General features: G+C 50.7%; 1 protein-coding gene across 1 annotated transcript in view; it reads left to right on the plus strand.

Annotated features, from left to right (window-relative positions):
• LOC141091341 (retinol dehydrogenase 7-like) overlaps positions 1-17,292 on the plus strand; it is a 227,040-nt gene that overhangs the window by 46,665 nt on the left and 163,083 nt on the right. The window lies entirely within an intron of this gene.

Raw genomic sequence — 17,292 nt, forward strand, 5'->3', positions numbered from 1 at the left:
CCTGATTTTGGCTTACAAATACTGAGGTAAAGAAAACTCACTAAATACTCAACGTGTGCCTGTGGCCTTAGTCATGTATAGGTGATTTTGATCTGTTACTTGAATGAAAAACAGACATATCTGTGATTTAGTAGACATACAGTATTGGTCCAGATTCATCTTTGTCTTTGTGCCTGTTCTTTGTCTATTTTTGAGTGTTTTGTTCCTCTTTTGTTTGCACTGAAATCATTATTCTATTTGAGTCTATTTTAAATGTGAAAAAAAGAAGCAACAAAGATCAGCTCACCTCCTCTCCAGTCCCACCGCGCGGATCATGCAGTGCTGCAAGTAGTATGAAGGTGAAGCAGAAGTCCAGCGTGGGTGATATCCTTAAAAAATAACTTTTGTTCCATTTTCATTAAAAGCACATAAGTCCAAAATCCATTTTTATAGAGACACAAAAAAACGGGTAATTCTTACCAGTGACAATCACAGACTTAAAGTGCATTTAAAATCATAATTTTAAATGCACTTTAAGGGTGGGAGCACACGTTGCGGATTTTGCTGCAGATCAGCAGCGGATTTAGCCCTGCGGATCCGCAGCAGTTTTCCATGCGGTTTACAGTACCATGTAAACCTATGGAAAACCAAATCTGCTGTGCACATGCTGCAGAAAATTCCACGCAGATTTGCTGCGGTTTATTTTACGCAGCATGTCAATTGTTTTTGTGGATCCGCAACTGCGATTTCCATTCTGGGACATAAAAAAAAATCTCTCTCGTTTTGAACGAATGCACACAGCCAAAACGCACTAGAATCCACATCAAATCCGCTGGAAAGACGCTAGGAATCCGCAGGAAAACAGCATGCGTTTTACCCTGCAGTTTCTGCCAAGAGATGCGGATTCTCTGCAGAAAAATCTGCAGGCTAATCCACAATGTGTGCACATACCCTAAGCCTGTTACTGTCACTGGTAAAAATTACACGTTTTTTTGTGTCTCTGGATATAAAGATGGATTTTGGACTTCTGTGCTTTTAATGAAAATGGAATAAAAGTTATTTTTTATGGATGTCACCCACGCTAGACTTCTGCTTCACCTATTTTAAATGTGCTCCCCTGATTTTGTTGGAGTTTGTAAAGGGTTAAATAAACACACACACATGCAGAATAAAGTATTTTAATGAAACAACAGTTTTTCCATCTTTATTCTTCTGCTAATCCAAACAATGTCCTCGATCTCCTGTAATAAATTAAAAATAAAAAAACAAACAATATACCATACCTGCCCGGCGTAAAGTCCCATGTAGAGATGAGCGACTTTGCCTTTTTTCGGGTCGAGTTGGGTTTCGCGAAACCCGACTTTCGCAAAAGTCGGGTCGAACGAAATCGGCCGACTATAGTGAAAAGTCGGGGGTCCGACTGAAACACAAAACCCAATGTAAGTCAAGGGGGAAGAACAGTCGGCTGTGAGAGGAGGACAGGAAACACACTTACAGTGCCCATTTGAATGCCAAAAGCATAAATTCTTATTACTGAAGCTTGTCACCCTTTATTTACTTCATAATACTAGTTACGCACTGAAAAATGGGGGTTATTTGGCTAAAGTTGTGAGGGGGTAGGGCAGGCTCCAGGTTTTCATGTGCCCTGGGCCAAAGAGCGCCCCTTTAACACATACCACAACTCATGATGCTCCGATACGGCAGAGAATTAGTGGTATACTACAATGAAAAAAACTTCACTTTTTACATCTCATGACTGATATCCATTTTAAATTCTCCAATAGCTCCAAAAACGGACAGTATATTACTCCATACAGTATTATGGCCACCGCATAGTGCGCTATACAGAGTAACAAGGCCCATCTATTTCTCCATACAGAATCATTGGTCCCATATAATGTTTGAAACAGTATATGATGAGCTCCACATAATGCTACAGTACATGTTGGTCCCCATGGATGAAGCTCCACTGTCTTATGGGCCCAAATAATGCTCCATACATAATGGGCCCCATTTCTAATGCTCTAGTGTATAATAGGCCCTGTAAATGCTGCTCCAGTGTCTGATGTCCACCTTTGGAATGTTCCAGTGTACGGTGGGCCCCATCTATCATTCTCCAGAGTATAGTGCTCCCCAAAAATTGCTGTCCCAACATTGAAAACAATTAAATAAGTCTCCTCGCTAGGGAATCCCTGTACTAGTCTGGACTCCTCGTCGTCCCCATCTTCCATCTCACTGTACTTGGCTGTTTAGGCAGAGGGCGTACAGACGTGATGTCATTGCGCTCTCTGATCAGAATATCACTGTCAGAAAACACGGAAGACGTCATGGCGGTGGAGCAGGGAGAGGTAAGTATTTCAACCTTGCAAGTGCTGTGATCCTGAGCAAGCAGGGGGGCCCACTCGTTGGCGACGGCACTGGCACAGGGCCCATGATAGTACGGTGGTGTGTCTGACAGCGGGTGGGCCGAACCTGCACTTTCATCTGCAGCTTCCTCTTTGTCACCGTGTAAGGTGGAACAGTATATGGGAAGGGTAACCTGAGTTTCATCAGGGTCAGATTCAGGCTGTGTAGAGTGTGAGGGGAATGTAGTGGTCTGGGTCAATGTACCAGCAGAATCATCGAGCAGTGGCTGGGCATCAGTGCACTTGTGTCGCCCCCAGGAGTACGGTCGCCACAGTGGCATACCTTCCTCCTAGGGAGTGTGATGTCATGCTTGGGAGCAACGAAGGATCTCTCTAGCAGGTTAACTGATTGGGCGGCGTTATTCCCACGAGTCACGACCCTCCAAACAGCGTCCATGAAGGCAAAGTGTTTGTTTTACGTGGGCAGTATGGTTGCAAAGCTGAACCTTAAAGGAATGGCGAGAAGGGCACCACCAGGAGTGGAGCCTGCGGCGTAATTTGACTCAACACGGGCAACCTCAACCATCCAGCAACCGTAAAGTTGCACCCATTGCAAGCTAAATTCCGTTAACGAACGAGACTCCGTCATGCCCCCGCGGTCCACGTCCAGCTTACTAGAGGGACACGCGAGGCTCTGGCACGCGAGATTGGCCAATAACTGGTGTGTCATGCCCTTACATGTCCGTGGCTGCATGTGCGCTACACTGAAAGGGCCAGCGTGTGTCGCTTACAGGTGCAGATAACCCGCTGAACACCGTTAGTGATGGGGATCTGTGATTACAATTATTACCCGCGAACGATGATTTCCCAGTAAGTGCAGGTCAACCGCAGTTCCGGAATTAGGCCTAACCGTCATTCCTGAAAAAATGAAAAACTTACGTGTGCAAACCACAGGTGCTGTAGCTTACTTAACAGCTCGCCAGCCATTCTCAGGCCCAGTATGGATTACACGTGATTGCACAAAGGTGAGAAAGGGTACCGTATCACCGCATAACATGTATGGATAGCATAGTTTACATATTCAAAATATATGTCTATAGATCAGGAGGCAGGCTCAGACGGTGTCAGGCCCAGTATGGATTTGACGGCCCAGACTACACAGCGGAGGAGCAGGGAGAGGTAAAGATTGCAAATGCTGTGGCCCTGCCCAAGCAAAGGGGGTCCACTCGTGGGCGTCGGTACTGGCACTGGGCCCCTCTTAGTATGGCGGTGTGTCTGACGGCGGGTGTGCACCCCCACCATCAGAGACACTTGATTGCACTATGAGGGACCCTGTGCCACTGCCCGCGCCCAAGAGTCGACCTTACCACCTGTCCAGGGCAACGGCAATCGCACGGTTTCGTGCGCTAGGTGGTGACCCCGGCCTTGGGGGGGGGGGAAGCAGCAAAGTTAGCGAGGTTTACAAAGTGGCATATGTTGATGTTGGACATTCAGCTGATGCAAAAGGTGAAATTGGTCAAGTCCCAGGAAGAGGAGGACCAAAGCAAGCCATTTTTCTGTCACCCTATGTGTCATCAGGGGAAGGTGGGACAAAATCCTTGGAAACCCATGCATGGTTCATTTTAATGAAGGTTAGATCATCCACATTTTGGGTCAACAGACGGGTCCTTTTTTCTGTCAGGATTCATCCAGCAGCACTGAAGACTCTTTCCGATAGCACACTTGCAGCTGGGCAAGCGAGCTCCTGCAACGCATATTGTGCCAATTCAGGCCAGGTGTCCAGATTAGCGGCCTAATAGGGAGAACATCAACATGGGAGGAAAAGTAGTTTGTAACCATAGTTGACAAGTAGAGTTGAGCGAAACGGGTCGAAAAATTTCAAAAGTCACCGACTTTTGGCAAAGTCGGGTTTCATGAAACGAAACCCGACCCTAGGATGAGGTCGGCCACGACTTACGCACCAAAGTCGCGTTTCAAAAGTTTGTTTTGCGCTCTTTTTCAGCCAATCAGGATCCACGGACACTGTGGGCAACGTGATGACATATGCTGGGGTCACCACCATCTTTCAGAAGGGCATGCAAGTGATTGGCTTGCTTTGGTGGGCGTCACAGGGGGTATAAAAGGGCGTGCACGCCGACCGCCATCTTACTTCTGCCGATCTTAGCATAGGGAGAGGTTGCTACTGCTGATTCTGTAGGGAGAGCGTTAGGCAGGGAAGAAGAAAAAAAAACTGCTTCTGCTGCTAGCGATTTTGCCTGTACAACACACCAGTCACTGTGTGTGCAGTGCAAGGGGAGGCTATATTTTGGTGGATCAGCGGTGTTGGTTGTTAGGCTGCCTTCTAAGGCTTCCTGACGGCTGCATTGCTGTTTACCAACTGCTCTGCAAACTGCTTTTTTAAAATCAATCCCAATTTTTTTTTTTGTCCTGCTGAGGTACTGAGCGTGCATTTTTTCACACCATACAGCGGTGCACACTCCTCACACAGTACCGTGTAACGGCTGTTATCACAGCCACAGTGAAGCTATCTGTGTGTCACTCTGTGAGAATAAGTCGAGGACATGTTCCGTTCTTACAGACCTGCACCTTCAAGTTTTGTCTAGCTTTCAAACAGTTAAATATATTTGCTGTTTGATCACATTCCAAACTATAGATAGACAGCGTGTGTCAGTCCGTATACTTAAAAAACACGGAGCTTGACAATTTTACGTACACCGGACAGCCGTGTACGTGCACGCTCCTCTCAGTACCGTGTAACGGCTGTTATCACGGCCACAGTGAAGCTATCTGTGTGTCACTGTGGAAGGATAAGTGGAGGACTTGTTCCGTTCTTACAGACCTACACTCTAGGGAGATTCCTATTCTGCCCAATTCTATATACACCTTGTAGTTTTTGATACACTAGCCAATTTCTGCCTGTGACATAGCGCTGTGATATTCAGTGGGCCTCACACAATCCAAAAGTGTCCAGTGTCCACTAGTGTGCGCAGAAATTCAAAATCTCCCTTATCCTGTATTCACTTTTTTCACACCTGTGCCATCGAGCCTGTGACATAGCGCTCTGATATTCAGTGGGCCTCACACAATCCATAAGTGTCCAGTGTCCACAAGTGTGTGCAGAAATTCAAAATCTCCCTTATCCTGTAGTCACTTTTTTCACACCTGTGCCATCGAGCCTGTGACATAGCGCTCTGATATTCAGTGGGCCTCACACAATCCATAAGTGTCCAGTGTCCACAAGTGTGTGCAGAAATTCAAAATCTCCCCTGTCCTATAAACACCTTGTACCTTGTTTTACATTACTATATAGTTTGTTGGATTTTGTCTACATTTCTACCAAAAATGAGGAAGGCTGGTGGAAGAGGCCGTGGAATTGGGCGGGGGTTGGCAGCTGGTAATGATGGTGTTGGTGGTGGATCTGATGGTAGTGGCAAAAGCAAAATAGGACCGAATGCAGGAGGTGTTGAGCCTGCATCATCGTCTGGCTCCACAAGGCCTCGAAGGCTTACTTTTCTAGGAGTTGGCAAACCGCTTTTAAAGCCAGAGCTGCAGGAAAAAGTTTTGGCTTACATTGCTGACTCAGCCTCCAGCTCTATCGCCTCCTCTTCTTCAGTTGTAAAAAGTAAAAGCACTGAGTCGTCATTGGAGGCTCATGTTCATGAACCACACCTTTCCTTGTGTCCTTCACCCCAATCAAGATTGAAGGATGATGAAGGCCATACTACTGATTACTCCATGGAGCTGTTTTCACATACCATGCCTGGATTATCAAGTGAAATGGTGAATTACCCAGGCCAAGATGAATCTGACATGGAGTGCACTGATGCACAGCCACTGATAGATGATTCTGCTGGTACATTCACTCAGAGCACTACATTGTCCTCGCAGTGTACAGAGCCAGATTCTGACCCTGATGAGACTCAGGTGCCCCTTCCCGCACACTATACCACCATACACGGTGACACAGAGGAAGGTGCACATGACATTGAAGAGGAGGTGATGGATGACCCAGTTGTTGACCCAGATTGGCATCCATTGGGGGAAGAGGGTGCTGCTTCCAATAGCTCAGATGAGGAGCATCCACAGCAGACATCGACATCGCAACAGCTGTAATCTGGCAGGCACGGAGCAATCCAAAGACAGGTTCCAAAAATCAAAAGAGTTGCTGGACAGCTTGTCCAGAGGGTCAAAATATCACAGCGTGCTAGGCCGCAAAATGTCTGCCAAAGTAGGAAGAGTGCAGTGTGGCACTTTTTTGAACAAAATCCTCATGATCAGGCCAAGGTTATCTGTAAGAAGTGCGCAAAGACCTTTAGCCGAGGGAAAAATCTGAAAAATTTGAATACCAGTTGCATGCTTAGACATTTAACCACCATGCACTTGCAAGCGTGGACACAACACCAAACCTCAAGCACCACATGTGCAACTGATCACAAAGAAGGTAGTCAGCAATGCTACCTTGTTTCCCCCACTGTAAGCCCACCGGTCAGCACAGCAGCAAATGTTGAGGTGTCGCTGCAAGGCCACAGCAGTCAGGGAATCCCACTGTTATATCAACGAAATACTGAATCTAGGCCATCAGAAAGAACACCAAGTCCATCACCATCATCAACCCTCTCTCAGTCCGCCCTGTCCACCGCTACTTCCACCATATGCAGCTCTCAAGTCCAGCTCACCCTCCCAGACACTATGAGTAGGTCAAGAAAGTACTCAGTCTCTCATCCGCGTACACTGGGTTTGAACGCCTACATTGCCAAACTAATCTCGTTTGAGATGATGCCCTATCGGTTGGTGGAAAGCGCAGCTTTCCGCGAACTCATGGCCTATGCAGTACCACGCTATGACCTACCCAGTCGCCACTTCTTCTCTCGCAAAGCCATCCCAGCCCTCCACCATCATGTGAAAGACCGCATTGTCCATGCACTCAAGCAGTCAGTGAGTGGAAAGGTGCACCTCACAACTGATGCATGGTCCAGTCGGCATGGCCAGGGCCGTGACGTGTCCATCACTGCACACTGGGTTAATGTGGTGGATGCAGGGTCCACAGGGGACAGCGGTGGTGGGACAGTGCTGCCTAGCCCACGGTATAGGAAACAGTTGGCTGTAGGCGTTCGACCCTCCTCCTCCAGAAGCGAAAGCTCATCCACAGAGCGCAGTCGTACGAGCACTCCATCTGCAGCTGCCACTGTTGCACACGAGGTGTCCCCCTATCGAGCAGCTAGTGGAAAGCGTCAGCAGGCTGTGTTGCAGATGATGTGTTTGGGCGACAGACACACCGCCGAGGTGCTGACCGAGTACTTTCAGCGACAAACTGAGTCATGGCTGGGCAGTGTACATCTTGAGGCAGGCAAGGTAGTTAGTGATAACGGCCTTAATTTTGTGGCAGCCATATCCCTTTCAAAACTCAGCCACATACCTTGCTTGGCTCACACCTTGAACCTGGTGGTGCAGTGCTTCCTCAAAAATTATCCGGAGTTAACAGCCCTGCTCCAGAAGGTGCGAAGACTGTGCACGCACATCCGCCGGTCGCCTGTACACTCCATTCGTATGCAGAAGCTGCAGCGATTGCTCCACCTTCCCAACCACCGCCTCATTATCGACATTGCAACAAGGTGGAACTCCACCCTGCACATGGTTGAGCGGCTGTGCGAGCAGAGGCAGGCCATAATGCATTTGTGGGAGGATACACGGCCAGGCACTTTGAGAGCAGACATGGAGTTGACAGGTGTGCAGTAGTCGAAGCTGAAAGACCTCTGTAAAGTCCTTCAGTGTTTTGAGGAATGCACATGGCTGGTAAGCGCAGACGACGCCATCCTATGCATGAGCATCCCACTTATGCGTCTGCTCATGCAAACTTTGACGCACCTTAAGGAGCAGGCGTCTGCAGCCAATGTTGACGAGGAAGGAATCCTTGATGACATTCAGCCATTGTCTGCTCAGGGACCTCTCCTGGACGAGGTGGAGGAAGAAGAGGAGGAGGAGGATGATGATGGGGATGATTACTTAGGGGAGGAGGATGCATCTCGTGGGGCAAGTGAAAATGTTGGCGTGGCAAGGTCTGGTACAGGGTTTGTGCGTGACTGGAGGGATGTGGATTTGCCAGAAAGTGCTCCTCCAACCAGCACTCGCAGTGCATCATTGACACCGGGAACATTGGCCCACATGTCAGATTATGCCTTGCAGATCCTAAAAAGTGACCCCCGCATTGCCAAAATGATGAACGATGACGACTACTGGTTGGCCAGCATCCTGGATCCACGCTATAAAGGCAAATTACAAAACATCATGCCACAGGAGAACCTTGACCTAATATTGGCTAATAAACAAGCAACTCTGGTAAATCGGTTGCTTGAGGTATTCCCAGCACACAGCAGCGGTGATGGTTCTCACACGAGCCGTACGGGCCGGGGGCAGCTTGGCAGAGGTGTTCGTGGTGCACACAGCAGAAGTGGCGTTGGAGACGGGTTTCATGACAATGTTGTGGACTGATTTTTCAAGTACCGCTCACACAACTGGTAATACTGCATCGATGGGAAGTGACAGGAGACAGCAGTTGTCAACTATGGTTACAAACTACTTTTCCTCCCATATCGATGTTCTCCCACACAGGTCATTCCCCTTTGACTATTGGGCCGCTAAACTGGACACCTGGCCTGAATTGGCCCAATATGCCTTACAGGAGCTCGCTTGCCCAGCTGCAAGTGTGCTATCGGAAAGAGTCTTCAGTGCAGCTGGATCAATCCTGACAGAAAAAAGGACCCGTCTGTCAACCCAAAATGTGGATGATCTAACCTTCATTAAAATGAACCATGCATGGGTTTCCAAGGATTTTGTCCCACCTTCCCCTGATGACACATAGGGTGACAGAAATGGCCGGAGTGAGCCTCCTGACCGCCTGGAGGAGGCGTGGGCGGAGGCCAGCATGACGGGGGGTTGGAAGTTTAGTGAGGGAAGGGTTAAAGGGGAGGGGGAGCTGGGGGGTATTTAAGATAGGGACTGGGGGGTGCCCGCCCTCTGTTCCTGTTTCTCCCAGCTCCAGAACAGTCCCACAAGCTTACCGGGATGTCTGGAGTGGATCAGGCCCTGGAAGACTGCGGGCGGCAGCGGCGGGGCAGCCTCCTGGATGGCTGGAGGCGCGGCCTCCAGAGCGGTTATCCCCCGACACCGCTCCCCGGGCCTCGCGTCGCCGTCGGAGCCCCTCCCGGGACCCTCCAGGCCGCGCGACTCTGCCTTCCCCATCCAGGGGGGCGCGGCCTGGGAGGAATCCTCACACGCGGCGATGCCCTGCGGCGGCGTCCGGACCTTCGCCCCGGGGCAGGAAGGGGGCGGGGCCGGTGCGCACCCGACATCCGGCAGCACCAGCTCCTTCGGGGGGCCGTGGCGGGTGTGGATGTGCAGCGCGGCCTGCCACAACTAGCGTTTCGGCTGCCGGCAGAGTGGCAACCTGCCAGGCGGCAGGGCCGGGTCCTGTCGCGTCCCCCAGCGGTGCGGGGGAACTGGTTGGAGCGGGGGGGCGCTGCTGCGCTGGTCCCGCAGCGGCACCTGCTTCTGACCCCCCGAGGATGTGTCACAGCCCTGTGGCTGCAGCGGGACCGGAGTGCAGCACGGCTGAGTCGCGGCCGGCTGCTAGAAGATTTGAGCAGAGGACAATGTCGGGCTCCCAGTTGCCGTGGGGGGCCCTAGGTGACCAGGTGCCTCGTGATGGCTCGGCTGAAATGACTCTCGGCAGGGGGGGGCAGGAACCTTCGTATGTGGGGGTGCCGTGGCCCGGTTCCATCAGGGGGTTCAGGCCTCCCACCCCGGCTCAGGCTGCGGGGGTGTTCGGGCCGCAGCAACGAGGCGGTGAGTTCGCCGCCGGGAGGCGCGAGGTCAACGAAACGTCAGGGGATCCAGGATTTCCGGCTGGAGGGCACACAGCCCCCTCGCAGCCCGGTGAGTATGCGTCTATGTCCCCTGTTGTCACCCGCTATTGTCTTCGTCAGTGGTGGTAGGGGGCCCCTTAGCAGATTCCAGGGGTGGTGGGTTCGAGGCTGGGTTGAGCAGTTCAGGGTCGGCTGGGGGGGTATGTGATATGCTGGCGGATGTGCGGAGCTTGCTTTTACATTTGGAGCAGGGTTTTCGTGGGTCGTCACCGGTAGCAGCGTGGGTTGGGCCACAGGGTGGCGGGTTGGCGGGCCAGGGCACAGGTGCATCGGGCCCTTGCGTTGGCGAGCCAGTGTCGGTGTTGGTGCAAACCGACAAAGAAAAGGAGTGTCGTGTGCATCTGGATGATCGGGCACATGGCGAGGTGTATGTCTGCTTCGAAGGTTCGTTGGGGGCCCATTTAAAAAAGGAGGTGAAAGAGCGGATTTGGAAGGATGAATATGTGGAAATTTTTTCGCTATTGCCTCTTGAGAAGTTTAATTTGGATAAAAGTAAGAAAGAGGATAGCAAAAAGGAGGAGGAGGAAAAGCGGAGGTGGCGCTTGATTCCTCAGACATTTGTGAATTGGCAGCAGGCTTTTGCCATTTTGGCGAGCGTTATTGGGGAACAGGCCCCCCGATAATTGCTCCGTGTTATTTTGTTATTTGGATGCTATTGGGGAAGCTTATAGAGTATATGGCGGTCAGGCGTGGCTGCGGTATGATGAGCAATTTCGTCAAAGGAAAGCGGTGCGTCCGGCTATCCGCTGGGACCAAAAAGACATTGGTTTGTGGATGCATGTGATAGCGCAAAATAAGTCTGGGAGTTCCTTTCATGGGGGGGCTGGAAGCACCAGCCAGAATAGCAGCACTTCCGGCTCGGCGAGTGGCGGGGGTCAAGGGCAGTCAGGAACGCACAAGGCGGGGGTGTGCTGGCAGTTTAATGACGGCCAGTGTAAGTTCGGGGCCAACTGTAAATTTAAACACCTCTGCTCTAACTGCAATGGTGCTTCACACGGGGCCTCAAAGTGTTTCAAGAAAGGGAAGTCCAAATCGGGTGGGGGTAATTCGCAAGGGGGAGACTCCAGTGAATCTGGAAAGGATGGTCCCCTATCTAAATAGATACCCGGATAGGGTAAGAGCGGGGCTGTTGTATTCAGGTTTTAAGGAGGGTTTTCGCATTCCGGGTCCTCCGTTTGAAATCCCGTTTGTTTTAAAAAATTTGCGCTCTGCTTTGGAGCATTCTTCAGTCGTTTCGGAGAAGATCCGAAAGGAAGTTTCGTTGGGTCACATGGCGGGCCCTTTCGTGCCCCCTCCTTTTCCGAATTTGGTGGTTTCCCCGTTGGGGGTGGTTCCGAAGAAGGAGCCCAATAAATTTCGGCTCATTCAGCATTTGTCTTACCCACGCGGGAGGTCGGTTAACGACGGTATTGATCCAGAGATTTGTTCGGTGGTATACTCTTCATTTGACGAGGCGGCAAGTTGGGTCCGGAAATGTGGTCGCGGTGCCCTTATGGCTAAGACTGATGTTGAATCCGCTTTTTGTTTACTTCCGGTCCACCCAGAAAGCGTGAGGCTGTTGGGCTGTTTTTGGGAAGGCAGGTTTTTTGTAGATAGGTGTTTACCTATGGGTTGTTCATTGTCTTGTGCGTATTTCGTGGCTTTTAGTTCTTTTCTTGAGTGGGTCGTGTGCGACGTTTCTGGTTGTGATTCGGTGGTTCATTATTTGGACGATTTCTTGTGCATTGGCCCGGCGGATTCTTCACGTTGTCTCAGGATTTTGAAAGCGATTGAGTGGGTAGCGGATCGGTTCGGGGTCCCGCTGGCGCCCAGAAAAACTGAGGGCCCCAGTACGTGTTTGCGTTTTCTGGGGATTGTAATTGATACTGTGGAATGGGAGTTTCGGTTGCTGGAGGACAAGCTAGAAGATTTGAGGTCTGAGGTGGTTCGTGCACGTCGGTTGCGGAAAATATCGTTGCGGGATCTTCAGTCGCTGTTGGGAAAGCTTAACTTCGCTTGTTGGGTGATGCCGATGGGTCGAGTTTTTTCACGTAGGCTGGCTAGCGCTACTTCGGGGGGTTCGGGCTCCTCATCATTTTGTGAGATTGTCGGCCAAGCTCAGGGCTGATTTGGTGGTCTGGGAGTCCTTTTTGGAGGAGTACAACGGTCGTTCGTTGGTAATGGCTGATGTGGTTTGTAACGATGCTTTGGATTTGTTTACGGACGCGGCGGGTGGATTCGGTTTTGGTGCCTATTTTGGAGGGCAATGGTGCGCCACTCAGTGGCCCGCTGCTTGGGTTTCGGCGGGGTTGGTGCATAACATCACGTTGTTGGAGATTTTTCCGATTCTGGTGGCAGTATATTTGTGGGGTCAGGATTTTCGGAATCAGCGCGTTCGTTTTAATTTTGACAATATGGGGGTTGTGAGTGCGATTAATGGTCTTACTGCATCATCCCCTCCAGTGGTCAGGGTTTTGCAGAAGTTGGTGCTATCATGTTTGTCTTTGAATGCGCATGTGACTGCGACGCACGTGCCTGGAGTGAAGAACGAGATAGCTGACTCTCTCTCTCACTTGCAGTGGGATCGTTTTCGTTCCTTGGCACCGGAGGCAGAGTTCGAGGGTCGGATTTGTCCGGAGGAGTTGTGGAGGGTGGCTTACGAGCCGCGGAGTCACTGATTGTATCGTCATTGGCACCAAAAACCTGGGAGGCCTACCGGAATGTGTGGCGTATGTGGGAAGAGGTCCTTACGGCTGGCCCCACCAGTGGGGTCAGGCTTGAGCAAGAGGGTCTGTTGTTGTCATGGTTGGGTCAGGGTGCAAGCGAAGGTTGGTCTCGTGCAAAGGTGTCTCGTTTGTTGGCCGGATTGTCTTTCGGTTTTCGGTTGCGCGGGTACAGGGATTTGACGAAAACGTTTCTGGTGAGACAGGCGGTGAAAGGTTTTCACCGTTTCCGAGGGGGGGGTGATTTAAGGCGGCCCGTGTCGTTTAATATGCTTGAGCAATTGGGACTGGTTCTGGGATCAGTATGCGCAGATGGTTATGAGGTCGCGTTGTTTCGTCTGGCTTCTTCCTTTGCATTTTTTGGGGCACTGCGGATTGGGGAACTCGTGTCTCACAATAAAGAGTCTATGGGTGGGTTGTTAGCCAGGGATGTGGTTTTGACTTCTCAGGGCATCGAGTTTTTGCTGCGTAGGTCAAAAACGGACCAGTCTGGAAAAGGCCGTCGAGTTGTGCTGGGTGTTGTATCTGGTTCCGGAATGTGCCCGGTTCAGTGTTTGCGTAATTTTTGGGATCTGCGTCCCAGTCTGGGCGGATCTTTGTTGTGTCACGCAGACAGTGGAAGTTTGTCTCGGTATTAGTTTGGCGCAGTGTTTAAGAAGTCAATTCGGTGTTTGGGGTTGGATGATTCTCGGTTTGCCTCTCATTCTTTTAGGATTGGTGCGGCGACTGAGGCAGCTGAGCGTGGTTTGGGTCCCTCTTTCATACAGCGCATCGGCGGGTGGAGGTCTAATCGTTATCGCAGTTATGTTCGGCCTTCAGGTGTGCAGGAGGCGGGCCTGGTTGGTGGGGTTCATAAGGTCGATTGAGTGTTACAGGGGTTGGAGCGTTATCTTTTTGCGATACGTTTTTCTGTGAGTGTTGTTTTGTGTTTCAGGTGCGGAACCGCTGCTGGTCTGGATATTTGGTCACTCCTTTGTTTATTGGGGAGCGGTGAGAGCTGATGTCAGAAACGACGGCAGACAGTTGGGAATTTCCAGAACGGCGGCGGTGGTGCGGTGGATCGGTTTTAGGGGCCTGGTGTGGCGTCGGGTATTGCCGGAAATTCACGAGTGTGTCCGGTTGGACCGGGCACCAGATGTTCTCTTTATTCATGCGGGGGGTAACGATCTGGCTGTCCGTCCCTTTCGGGAATTGATCAAGGACATTAAGCAAGATTGCTTGCGGTTGTGGGTAACCTATCTGGAGATCACGATTGTGTGGTCGGAGATTGTGCCACGTAGGCGTTGGCGGTCCATGAGATCGTTGGAAAAGGTCAACTGGGCCAGGATCAAGGTCAACAGAGCAGTGTCTGCTTTTATAGTTAAACATGGGGGAGTTGCCGTGCGACATTTCGATTTAGAAAAGGGTGAGGGCGATTACTGGTTGGCGGACGGGATTCACTTGAATACAGTGGGTTCTGATATTTGGGCTCTTGCCCTTCAGGAGGGTATAGAGAAGGCTGTCGCTTGGCGGGTTGTGGGGGTCTCGGGTCATTGAGGCGTTCAAAGGCCCCTCGTTGTGGCGGTTTTGGGGGAGGGGGGAGTCCTTGAAGTCGGTGGAAATTGGTTTTGGAGACTCTGTGGGTAGGGTCTCCTTCGTTTAAAGGTATGCTGGTCCTGATCTGGTGAAAGGTGGATGGGGAGTTTTCCGTCGGAAGAGGGCGGATCTCCAAGGAGTTTGTGGACAACATCCATTGGGACTTGACCTATTTCGCCTTTTGCATCAGCTGAATGTCCAACATCAACATATGCCACTTTCTAAAACTCCCTAACTGTGCTGCCTCCCCCCCCCCCATGGCCGGGGTCACCACCTAGCGCACGACACCGTGCGAGTGCCGTTGCCCTGGACAGGTGGGTAGGCCGACTCTTGGGCGCGGGCACTGGCACAGGGTCCCTCATAGTGCAATCAAGTGTCTCTGACGGTGGTGGTGCACACCCGCTGTCAGACACACCGCCGTACTATGAGGGGCCCAGTGCCAGTACCGACGCCCACGAGTGGGCCCCCCTTTGCTTGGGCAGGGCCCCAGCATTTGCAATCTTTACCTCTCCCTGCTCCTCCGCTGTGTAGTCTGGGCCGTCAAATCCATACTGTGCCTGACACCGTCTGAGCCTGCCTCCTGATGTATAGACATATATTTTGAATGTGTACACTATGCTATCCATACATGTTATCCGGGGATACGGTACCCTTTCTCACCTTTGTGCAATCACGTGTAATCCATACTGGGCCTGAGAACGGCTGGCGAGCTGTTAAGCAAGCTACAGCACCTGTGGTTTGCACACGTAAGTTTTTCATTTTTTCAGGAATGACGGTTAGGCCTAATTCCGGAACTGCGGTTGACCTGCACTTACTGGGAAATCATAGTTCGCGGGTAATAATTGTAATCACAGATCCCCATCACTAACGTTGTTCAGCGGGTTATCTGCATCTGTAAGCGACAAACGCTGGCCTTTTCAGTGTAGCGCACATGCAGCCACGGACATATAAGGGCATGACACACCAGTTATTGGCCAATCTCCTGTGCCAGAGCCTCACGTGTCCCTCTGGTAAGCCGGACTCGGACCACGGGGCATGACGGTGTCTCGTTCGTTAACGGAATTAAGCTTGCAATGTGTGCATCTTTTCTGTAGCTGGCATGGTTGAGGTTTCCTAGGTGGAGTCGAATTAAACCGTAGGCTCCACTCCTGGTGGTGCCCTTCTGGACATTCCTTTAAGGTTCAGCTTTGCAACCATACTGCCCACGTAAAACAAACACTTTGCCTTCATGAACGCTGTTTGGAGGGTCATGAGTCGTGGGAATAACGCCGCCCAATCAGTTAACCTGCTAGAGAGATCCTTCGTTGCTCCCAAGCATGACATCACACTCCCTAGGAGGAAGGTAATGCCACTGTGGCGACCGTACTCCTGGGGGCGACACAAGTGCACTGATGCCCAGCCACTGCTCGATGAATCTGCTGGTACATTGACCCAGACCACTACATTCCCCTCGCACGCTACACGGCCTGAATATGACCCTGATGAAACTCAGGTTACCCTTCCCATATACAGTTCCATCTTAAACGGTGACAAAGAGGAAGCTGCAGATGAAAGTGCAGGTTCGGCCCACCTGCCATCAGACACACCACCGTACTATCAGGGGCCCTGTGCCAGTGCCGTCGCCAACGAGTGGGCCCCCCTGCTTGCTCAGGATCGCAGCACTTGCAAGGTTGAAATACTGTGCAGTGAGATGGAAGATGGGAACGACGAGGAGTCCAGACTAGTACAGGGTTTCCCTAGCGAGGAGACTTATTTCATTGTTTTCAATGTTGGGACAGCAATTTTTGGGGAGCACTATACTCTGGAGAATGATAGATGGGGCCCACCATACACTGGAACATTCCAAAGGTGGACATCAGACACTGGAGCAGCATTTACAGGGCCCATTATACACTAGAGCATTAGAAATGGGGCCCATTATGTTTGGAGCATTATTTGGGCCCATAAGACAGTGGAGCTTCATCCATGGGGACCAACATATACTGTAGCATTATGTGGAGTTCATCATATACTGTTTCAAACATTATATGGGACCAATGATTCTGTATGGAGAAATAGATGGGCCTTGTCATGAGATGTAAAAAGTGAAGTATTTTTCATTGTACTATACCGCTATTTCTCTGCCATATCGGAGCATGATGAGTTGTGGTATGTGTTAAAGGGGCACTCTTTCGCCCAGGGCACATGAAAACCTGGAGCCAGCCCTACCCCCCACAACTTTAGCCAAATAACCCCCATTTTTCAGTGCATAACTTGTATTATGAAGTTAATTAAGGTTGACAAGCTTAAGTAAGAAGAAATGATGCTTTTGGCATTCAAATGGGCACTGTAAGTGTGTTTCCTGTCCTCCTCTCACTGCCGACTTTTATTCCCCATTGACTTACATTGGGTTTCGTGTTTCGGGACGACACCGACTTTTCCCTATAGTCGGCCGATCTTGCTCGACCTGACTTTTGGAAAAGTCGGGTTTCACGAAACGAAACTCGACCCTAAAAAAACAAAAGTCGCTCAACTCTATTGACAAGTGCTGTCTCCTGTCACTTTCCATCGATGCAGTATTACCAGTCGTGTGAGCGGGACTTGAAAAATCAGTCCACAACATGGACATGAAACCCCTGTCTCCAACGCCACTTCTGATGTGTGCACCACGAACACCTCTTCCAAGCTGCCCCTGGCCCATACGGCTCGTGTGAGAACCATCACCGCTGCTGTGTGCTGGGAATGCATCAACCAACTGGTTTACCAAAGTAGCTTGTTTGTTAGCCAATA

The sequence above is a fragment of the Dendrobates tinctorius genome, unplaced genomic scaffold (assembly GCF_039654945.1).
Source record: "Dendrobates tinctorius isolate UK_male_01 unplaced genomic scaffold, ASM3965494v1 ptg000051l, whole genome shotgun sequence".
Lineage (NCBI taxonomy): Eukaryota > Metazoa > Chordata > Amphibia > Anura > Dendrobatidae > Dendrobates > Dendrobates tinctorius.